The sequence below is a fragment of the Trachypithecus francoisi genome, unplaced genomic scaffold (genome assembly GCF_009764315.1).
Source record: "Trachypithecus francoisi isolate TF-2019V2 unplaced genomic scaffold, Tfra_2.0 Lachesis_group13, whole genome shotgun sequence".
NCBI classification, from domain to species: Eukaryota; Metazoa; Chordata; class Mammalia; order Primates; family Cercopithecidae; genus Trachypithecus; species Trachypithecus francoisi.
In genome coordinates this window covers 95795633-95806679 of record NW_022681458.1, presented here as the reverse complement: position 1 = coordinate 95806679, position 11047 = coordinate 95795633, and the positions used below count along the sequence as shown (strand labels likewise).

Below are 11047 nucleotides of genomic sequence, written 5' to 3'. Positions count from 1 at the left end.
ATACACAAAAGTCTACTCAAAATAGATTTTTTAAAAACCTATGTGCAAGACCTGAAGTCATAAAACTCCTAGAAGCATAAGAGAAAATCTCCTTGAATTGGCCTTGACAATGATGTTTCTAATATCACACTCAAAGCGCAGGTTACAAAAATAAAAATAAGTAAATGGGACTATATCAAGCTAAAAAGCTTCTGTACAACAAAGGAAACAATCAACAAATGAATAGGCAGCCTATGGGCTAGGAAAAAATTACTGTAAACCACATATCTGATAGGGGGTTAGTATCCAAAATTTATAAAGAACTCTTTCAATTCAATAGCAGAAAAATAAATGGCCTGATTAAAAACTGGATAAAGGACCTACACACATATTTCCTCAAAGAAGATATAAAAATGGTCAACCACTATATGAAAAGGTGTCCAACATTACTAATCATCAGGGAAGTAAAAATTAACATCACTAGGAATCACCTCACACCTGGAGGAATGGCTACTATCAAAAAGACAATGTTAACAAGGGTATAGAGAATGGCTACTATCAAAAAGACAGATGTTGACAAGGGTATAGAGAAAAGACAATCCTACTACTCGGTTGGTGGGATTCTAGATGGGTATAGCCATTATGAAAGACAGTATGGAGGTTCCGAAAGAAATTAAAAATAGAATTGCTCATCTTTTTGTAGTTCATGAGCATGATGACTGGGTTTTCACACGAATGTGTGAGATATGCCACTCTCTGAACCTTATTATGATCTTGGCATATTACCCATCCGACCCGAAAAAAAAAAAAAAAAAAAACTACCCTATAATCCAGCAATTCTTTTTCTGGTATACACCGAAAGGAGATGAAATTACCACCTCATAAAGATATCTGTACTTCCATGTTCACTGAAGCATTATTCACAATAGCCAAGATATGAAAAATGAAAACAACTTAATGCCCATTGGTGTACAAATGGATAAAGAAAATGTGATATATATACATATTCATAAAGTTGGTCCTTGAACAACACGGTGTGAACTGCACAGGTCCTCTAATATAAGAATTTTTTTCAACAAATATGTTGAAAATTGTGTGGAGATTTGCAAATATTTGAAAAAAAACTTGCAGACAAACCACATAGCCTAGAAATATTTTTTAAAAAAATAAGAAAAAGGTAGATATGTTATGAATGCATAAAATATATGGAGACACTATTTTATCAATTACAATGATAAAATATACACAAATCTATTATAAAAATCCAACATTTATCCAAACTTATGCACACAAGCACAGACCATATATGATGATATTTGCTGTCAAGAGAAACGTAAACAAATGTAAAAATGCAGTGTTAAATCATAACTGCATAAAATTAAGTGTGTACTGTACTACTGTAATAACTTTGTAGCCACCTCCTGTTACTACTGTGGTGATCCCAAGTACTGCGAGTATCCACTTAAACCATATGACACAAATCATTTCTGATGAGGATTTTGTCTCCAGTAAATTTCATATCACAATAAAAAGCGATACCTTGGGTTCTTGTGTATTTCCCATCATGTTTAGTGCAATGTAGTAAACTTTGAATAACACCATGTGACTCCTACAAAGTGCCACTAGTGATGCTGGATGTGCTCTGAAGAAGGAGAGAAAAGCCATGGCATTACAAGAAACAGTTGAATTACTTGAGATACTGTAGATTGAGGTCTACAGCTGCAGTTTTCCAGCATTTCAAGATAAATGAATTCAGAATAAGAACCGTTGTGACAAAAAGAAAAGAAAAATAAAATTTGTGAGGTTTTTGTGCCACTGTACAAGCAAACATGAAAACTTTGCACTTTCTGTGAAATATATTTTTATCTCATATTGAAAATGCAGCTGTTATGTGGTTATAGGATTGATATAAGAAAGGCATTCTTATAGACTCTAAAATGACTCAAGAAAAAGTGAAGTCATTATATGACAACTTAAAGCAAAAAGAAAGGGAAAGATTTAAACCTGGATAATTTAACCCCAGCAAAGAATGGTTTGATAATTTCATAAAGAGCTTTGGCTTATTAAAATGTCAACATTACAGGAGAAGTAGTTTCTGCTGACCAAGAGGCAGCAGATGAGTTCCACGATGTCATTTAAAAGAAATCATTGAGGAAAAAGAATATCTGCCTAAACAGGTTTCTAAAGCAGATGAAAGTGCTCTGTTCTAGAAGGAAAAACTTCCAGAAAGGACATTTATTAGTAAAAAAGAGATGTAAGCACCAGGAGTTAAGGCAGGAAGGGATAGGCTAACTCAACCATTTCGTGCAAATGTGGTTGGGTTTAATGATCAAGACTGCCCTTATCTATAAAGCTGCTAACTCCTGAGCCTTGAAGGAAAAAAACACAAGCTGACAATTTTTTGGTTGTACAACACAAAGGCCTGGACAAGAACAAACCCTTTTCTGAATTAGTTTCATTAATGCTTTGTCCCTGAAGTCAGGAAGCTTCTTGCCAGTAATGAACTGCCTTTTAAAGACTTTTTGACGTTGGACAATGCCTCAGGCCACTCAAAACCCCATGAGTTCAACACCAAAGGCACTGAAGTGGTCTGCTTTCCTTCAACAAGTCTTTAATTCAGCCTCTAGATCAGGGGGTCATAAGGACCTTTAAGTCTCATTATATATGGTACTCTAACCAAAGGATTGTCAATGCTATGGAAGATACTCTCCGTAGAGAACATTATGAAAGTCAGGAAGGATGATACCATCAAAGATGCCATCATTGTTATAGAAAAAGCAGTGAAAGCCATCAAGCCTGAAACAATAAATTTCTGCCAGAGAAATCTGTGTCCAGATGTTGTACATGACTTCACAAGGTTTACAACAGAGCCAATAAAGGACATAAAAGTAGATGATGTGATGGAGATGAATGCTTCCAAACCAGTGCAAGACAATGAGGAGATAGGAGTCAGAAAACAAATTGACATCAGACAATCTGGCAAAAAGTCTCCAATTATTCAAGATTGCTTTTGTGTTCTTTCACAACAGAGACCCTTCTATGATATAGGCACTGACAGTAAAGTAAATAGTAGAAGAATTGATACCATATAGAAACAGTTTTAAGAAATGAAAAACCAAAAAGTCAGATAGAAATTATGATGTTATTTCCATAATGTTACATAGAATGTGCCTGTGTCTCCTGCCTCCTTTTTCACTTCCTCCACCTCCTCTGTCTCTACTATCCCTGAAACAGCAAGACCAACCCCTCCTCTTCAGGCTACTCAACATGAAGATGATGAGAATGAAGACCTTTCTGGTGATCCACTTCCACTTAATAAACAGTAAATATATTTTATCTTTTTAATCATTTTTAATAATATTATGCTCTCCAGCTTACTTTATTATAAGAATACAATATAAATACAAAATACGAGTTTATCAAATGTTATCACCAGTAAGGCTCTGGTCAACAATAGGCTATTATTAGTTAAGTTGTAGGGGAGTCAAAAGTTATATGCAAATTTTTTATTGTGCACGGTTCGTACCCCAACCCTCACATTGTTGAAGGGTCAACTACATATATATGTATATATATATATGTCTCCTTATAAAGAGATGCTGCCATTTGCCATAACATTAATGAATTTGGAGGATATTGTGCTAAATACAATAAGCCAGACACAGAAAGAAAAATGTTGCATAATTTTACCTGCATGTGGAACATTATTTTAAAGAATCAAATACACAAAGACAGAAAATGAAACAGTGGTTACTATGAGTGAGGAGGGAGAGGAAATGGAGAGATGTAGCTCAAAGAATACAAAATAGCAGATATGAGGGATGAAAAAGTCTAGAGATTTAATGTACAATATGAGGACTAAAGTTAGTAAAATTGTGTTGTATTAGGGACTTTTGTTAAATAAGTATATTTTAGCTATTCTTATTACAAAAAGAAGTAACTATGTGAGATGAAAGAAAGGTTGATTTGTTTCACTATAGCAATCATTGTGCAATTTATAGGTATCTAGTTGCCTCCCATAACATCATGTGGTAAATTTCAAATATACACAATAAAATTAATTTTAAAAAATCTTAAAAATTATCGATCATTGATAATTAAGATTTATCTAGAAGTTTGCAAATCCTCATTGTGACAGGTTTTCAGTTTATGTTAAACTGTCAGGATTCCAGTTTCCTTTGATACTCTTCCTGTACTACAGGGGCTGGAAGCCTGAGGGCAACGTTTTCTTAAATCCTTTGCCCTCAAGTTTCTGTTTTAGATTCCACCATTAAGATGTACTTGTTTGAGATCTGGAAGGCAGGAGGGAAAAATAAATCATCATTTGTCCTCCAGCAGTGGTGGACAGATACTCAAACTTTTGCAGAAGTGAGGTTTTGCGGCAATCCCTGTCATCTCCTCCTGAGTCAACCAACTCAGCACAGCGGCCAGTTGTTACCAGAAGCTGTGGTTTCCTGCAGTTCCTAACCGGGGTGTTAGTGGCAACTTCCTAATTTTCTGAAAACTCCAGAAAACCTAAAATCTAATGGTAGACTTTCTGAGGCCTTCACTTCTCTTGTCCTGCCAACTAATGTTTTTCTGAAACTTTTATTGAGATAAGATACAGCAAAGTGTACTTCAGTTTTGAAAGTAACCAACTTCCTATATTAAATTCTTGTTTAAAATACTTAGAATAGCTTTTGTTTCCTCAACAGAGTCCTGACTGATATACCTTTTATTCATAATGAATATTTTCTTTTATTTCTATTTCATTAAGAGTTTTTGTCAGAAAAGAGTACTAAATTCTATCAAATAAGTATTAACTATGAGAATGACATTAAAATCTTTAATAAGTTTCATCATGGATTTTCTAGTGTTGAATGATGCTTGCATTTCTAGCCAGTATTTACTGAGTATTTTATTACTCATATACGTGCTCAATAAAACTTCAGCATGATTCTTTTAAGATGTTACTGAATTTGATTGGGATATATTTTAGGTAGCTTTCTGTTGACTCATAAATAAAAATAGTATTTTTTATTATTCTTGACTGATTTACTAACAGAGATATGCTAGATTTATGAATGAGTTGAGATGCTTTCTATTTCAATACTGAGACAATATTACTTAAGTATTCTTTTTCTCTGATAAGTTTGTCAAAACCAGCTACAATAATTTGTGCCTAAAACTGTTTTAAAGGTAAGTCATTGGCTGCCTTTTCCATTTTTTCTGTTTATTTATATATTCAGCTTTTTATCTCTTCTTTTGTCAGTTTTGACCATTTATATATTCCATAAAATAAATAATATACATAGTCGGTAAAATGGTTTCTTATATAGCCATCCAAAGTACTATTTTTTACATCTTCAAAATCTTCTCCATAGCAATAATTATGTTTTCTCACTTGTTTCTGATACTAGGTAGCTACTTATTTTTAGTTAGACCTTTTTGTTGGTGGTGGTCTATTGAGAGAACCATCTTTTGCTTTTATTGATCAAATCTACTATTGAGTGCTTTTATTGCATTAATTCCTGCTTATTAATTCTTGATAATTTTATTATTTAAAATTTTATTTTATTAAATACTACCTAATTTCTTTCTTCTGTTTGCTTGTTTTATCCAGGTTCATTACTTACCCTAGATTATTGAGTTATTATTTTAGTTCACTTATTTTATTACTATATAACAAATGCAATTAAAAGTAAAAGGCAACATAAACCAAGTCTGTATACTTTTGCCAATAGGGAATCTGTTGAAAAGATATTAGTGGTCATCAGGAAGCAAGCAAGCTAGGCCTCCTCACTGTTGAAACCTGGATGTTTTCATCTAGGAGGGGAGCCCATCAATGAACCTGACAGGCAGGATTGTGCAGTGGATTAGAGTGGGACTGGAAGCCCAGCTTTGCCACTGACTAGCTCTGAGACCTCTGCTAAGAATCTGTACCTCCCTGAGCCTTAGTTTCCTTATTTGTGCAATGAGGGTACTAATAGGAACCTTCCTTACAGAGTTGTTGAAAGGAATGAATAAGTTTACACATAAAATCTTATAGAACAGATCCTGGGACCCAGTAAATATTCAGAAAGTGCTAAGTATTATTCATCCTCCTGAGAAACTTTATTTTCATCTATCTTCTTCAATATCTTCTGAGAAGACTCCAGAGCTACTTCAGGCTCTACTCTGCTTCTTTCTCAGGCTCAATATACAAGTTAGTAGTTGTCCACAGGCAGGCTATTCACTCTCTGAAGAAAGAAGTTCTTCAGGACATTTCCTGAAGATGTGGGCCAGAGAAAAGAGGAGGACAGCCATCCCAAATGCCTTTTTTTTTTTAATGTCCCTGGATATTCTGCCACACCGGGTGTGATATTTAACATAAGCAACTGGTCACTTAATACTCAGGACAGAGAGGTCCTGAAGGCCACTTGTGTACTGAGTGTTAACTCCTTGGATGCTAAGTTGTAGGGAGGTTCCAGGGTCCTTTGTTTCTGGGGATTATGGTAGTGGCTATTTATCAACTCATGTAATACATTTTAATTATGAAAGTAGTAGTATGGTTCTACCTGTGTAGGGCTGAATGCAGCCCTGCTGACAACCCAATCTGTATTTTAGTTTATTATCTCTGACCTTGGAGCATTACTGGAAATACTTTTACTTATGTAGGAGTTTTCTCCTGCCTGATTTGAGATACATTTTCTATTAATCTGATCCCATCTGTATTATGTCTTCTAGGCAATTCATCAAAATCTCTCATTATATGAAATGATTATATCTTTTCTTGCTTTCCATCATAATTAAGAATAATAGATAGATATACAAATTGTTTTATAGGCCTATACATATCTTCTAGTGATTTCAGTGAAATTGGTGTAGAGGAAGACACACGCATTTAGTTCATCAAACTGACCTATTACACTTTTTAAAAAATTTTTAAGTCACTGATTATGTATTCGTCTGAGAAAAATTCACTTCCACTCCTTGTCTGAAAGGCCAGATATTCAATGTATTTCAGTTAATTGAGTTCAGTTTCAAATTAAGACAATGAATGAAAAAAGGAAGTTATTCTATCTCTTCTTGCAATAATTTAACTATAAATATTATACCAGGCTTAACCTAAATCTAACCTTACTAAAATTAAATTATATTATATGTGAGTATCTTTAAAAGTTTAATTCATGGCAAAATATTGAATGAGAAGCTCCTTTAAACAATCAAAAGAGACACTATTAATATCATTATAATATTTGAATTAACAGCTGTGCCTTAAAAGGTATAGGGTTTTGGTGGGATTTACGTACATTTTTTAAAAGGCTATCAAGATGACCTATATCATCATTCACTGGTTTTCATGCCATGGCTTATTTGACATTTAAAGAGGTTGAAAATAAAAAGGATATAAGGGGAATGCCAAGGAGCATATAATGTAAGGAACTGAATCAGCAGCCATCCAATGGAGAATTTAGAGCAATGCATGGACAGAGCTCACTAATGTTACAGATGTGAAGATGAAGAGGGGAGGGAAGGGGAGGGGTAGTATGAGATGAGGTAAGAATAAGAGAGGAGGGGTGGGGTAGGGTGGGGTAAAGAGGGGATGGGAGGCATGGGACAAAAAGGGGAGGGGAGCAGAGGACAGGGGAGGGGTAGGGTGGGATAGGGAGTGGAGGCTTTAGATGTGGTTAAGTTCATAGTGGTCCTAATGATCTTAGAGGTCAAATTGAAATTAAATTTTGGTCAAAATGGACTCATCAACAATGTGATTTTATTCAATGATGTTTTGCAGACCAAAGTTCATAACTTTGGATGAGAAGAGATGAGGCTTTGTTTTCGCATATTGTCCAATACCATGGATACATAAGGCACAGATGAGGAGCAGTTCACGGCCAAAAATCTAGTTATCTCAGTCTGGTAAAATGTCTTAGGCTTTTTCCTCAAAGAGCTGTTCTTATGACCATCCTCTTGCCTGCCTCAGAAGAGTCCTACCAGCAGGATGGAGCTTCAATATGTGAGTCATGTATCTCCATACTCTGCTAAGAAAAGTGTATAAAACACTCTGGGTCCTTATGTTTTAGTTGATAGGAATCAAAAGAAGCAAAAAGCAAGAACACCAACTTACAAATTAAGACTAGAAAATATGTGATATTTCTTCCTCCCACACCACATTAAGCATTGCTAAGCAATCATGCTATTTTTTTTTTTTAACTAAATACAGACAGCCTTTGAATTCTGTAAGCAGAATTCCAGGCTATGTGTTATTGGCACTCTAGGTAAAATCCTGTTGGACATGACATAAATGCAAATTATTTTATGACTGAATAAATCACACTATTCCATCTATAGTTTACAGTTTATAAAGGGCTTTCAGATATCTTAAATCAAGGTTCATAAATACACTAAGGATTGATTTTAGTTTTATTTAACAAATGAGAAAGTTCAGAGGTAAAGTAATGCAGCTAGTAAGTAGAAGAGCCAGGATGTGAACGTCAGCATTTTGGTTTACAAATCTGGTGCTTTTGCTATATCCTACCTGATTTCCTGAATACACACACACATACACACATACACATGAACCTATATATACTTATATAATTAAAAAGGTAAAATGAAAATAATTGTTAAGCAACACTACTACAATAATGGCAATGACAAAATACAATCACTATTTTCATTATTGACGAGCTTCCCAGTGCTTGCCAGTACTCAATCGCCAAGTAAAGTAGCAGTGTGTAGGTTTCCTGGGTTTCCAGGTGTCAGGGTCCTTTAAGGAGTAAGCTCATTTCCATAGTGCTCTCTAGAGCTTGGATCTTCTAATTCTTAGCCTCTGAGACACGATAATGATAAAAAAACATTTTCAGTTTATATTTGCCTTATCAATGTAATCATTAGAATTAAAACTTATTGAGCATTTACTGGTGCTAACACTTTAGTTTGTACTCTGCATATATTCTTAATTCTTTCTCTTATTCTGACACAGTAGGCATCAGTAACCTCTATTGTAGATGAGAAACCTGAGACTCAGAGTTTAGGCAACTTGTCTAAATTAATTTAGTTCAAACAGAACAGAGCTAGAATTTAAATTCAAATCTTGACTTCAAATCTTGACTCCATGCTTTTCTCATAATGCAGTGGTGCCTCTAAACCAAGAGATAGGCCAGTCAACTTAATGAAGTTGCACACAACACTCTCAAATGTTCCTAGTTTCCAAAATATACAAATCTGAGGCTGTTCTCTTTAGCATCACAGATAATTTCTTATACCCTTTTAGATCTACAATGGAAATATTTTTCTCTCTGCCCATGTATTGAGATGCACTTCTCACTAACCGTTTCACCCTCCAACCCCCAACATATGGAGACATCCTCATTTATGTGCTCATCTTTCCAAAACTTTAGAATCCAATATATAAAAATAAACCTACTACATCACCCTGGTTGTATGTTTACACACGCATACACACAACACAAACTTCCTTCTCTTCTTTTAGGCTATGTGTGCTATAACCTTCTCAAATATCAACGTCAATGTCATAATCATTTAGACTTGTCTTCAGCTTTGACATTTCTTATTGCTTGCTGAAATGTGATGAGTTCCTCCCCCGTGATATTTCTAAGTGCACCTCTTTTTTCTAGCCTCATGAAAACCCCACCACATCAGCAGCTCATTACCCTTGACACAAATTTCTATTATAACATCACTTCATGCCTCTAAGAATTAACATTCTAATCTACTTTTGACACTAGTTGCAGAATATGCTTCCCAACACACAGTCTTGTTTATGTCTCTCTGCTGCCCAATAAACATGCTTTGGTTACTAAATAATACCTGAGCACCTTTGTCTTGGCATTCAAGTCTGTTTATGATTTAGCCCAAACCAAAACAGCAAGCAAATTCCTGTTTCCCATCATGTTTCATTTACTAACTGTGCATCCTTGAGGAAGTAATTTTAGTCCCATGAGTCTCAATTTCATCATCCATTGATTTTACGTATATATTTTATATACATAATTCTATATATATTATATATATAAGAGAGCTAAAATGCTGCTGATAATAAAATGATAGCATACAACATTACATGATTATTTGGAAAGTCAAATAAGATGAATTACACACAAGCTTTTCGTGAACTGTAAAACTATTTACAAACGTTAAAAAACTCTGTTGACTAAGTTTGGAAGAGCTTTTTCACATATGGTGCACATTCAAATCTTTCTAATAACAGCTATCTTGCTACCTTCTTCCATGAAGTCTTGCCTGAACCACTCAGTTCCTAATAATTTCTTCATCTCTGATCTCCCCTAGCTAATCCTCGTTTATAATATCTATCACAATCTACATTACTTCAATTGTTACTATACATGTTTCATTCCCCCCGTTAGATTGGAGGAAAGCTGAGGACATTGCACCTCATGGCAACATCTTTCAAAGTGCACACCAGAGGCCCTTTCTCATAGTAGGTGCTTAGGAAATGTTTAGAAATACCCAAATAAATGCACAGAGTTGTATTCATATGTGTACTTGACTATAAACTCAATGAGTATAGAATTTGTCTATCTTATTCACCAATAAATACCCAGTACTTCACGGTTCAAACTATGTAATAGGTTGAAAGATTTATCCTAAGCAAAAACAGATTGGCAAGAAGATTTGAAGGGAAAGAAATGAGCTATTTGCAATGTGCCATTGTGGCTGTTTTAAAAAATGTCCACAAGTTTCTGACACTCCTCCAATCAAAGTGTAAACAAAGTCTCTTCCCTGTCTCCTTGAAAATGGGTGGGTCTTAGTGACCTTCTTCTAACAAATAGAATGTGTCTTTCCAAGCTATATTGTGCAAGACAACACAGCCTATGCCTTCCCATCCCCCCACCCCCAAGTGTGCATGTCTGTGTGAGAGTATGTGTGCACACACAAAAACATGGATAGTTTTCTTGTAATTCTCCTCATTGAAATAAAGACATTGTGCTGAGAACAAATTCTATACACAGAGTTTATGGTCAATTACACATCTGACTCAGGTCACATGGAGAGGTCAAATAGGTGTTCCAACCACAGCCATAGCTGAGAATCCAGCTGACAGACAGCATCCACCTCCAGATAC

The 11047-nt window shown here is 35.0% G+C and overlaps 1 non-coding gene across 1 annotated transcript; it reads left to right on the top strand.

Moving 5' to 3' along the window:
* The first annotated feature begins 670 nt into the window (after positions 1–670).
* Positions 671–775, top strand: LOC117095537. The gene has a single exon (XR_004442066.1). It is a non-coding gene; the product is annotated as a small nucleolar RNA U13 (small nucleolar RNA).
* Positions 776–11047: the final 10272 nt, after the last annotated feature.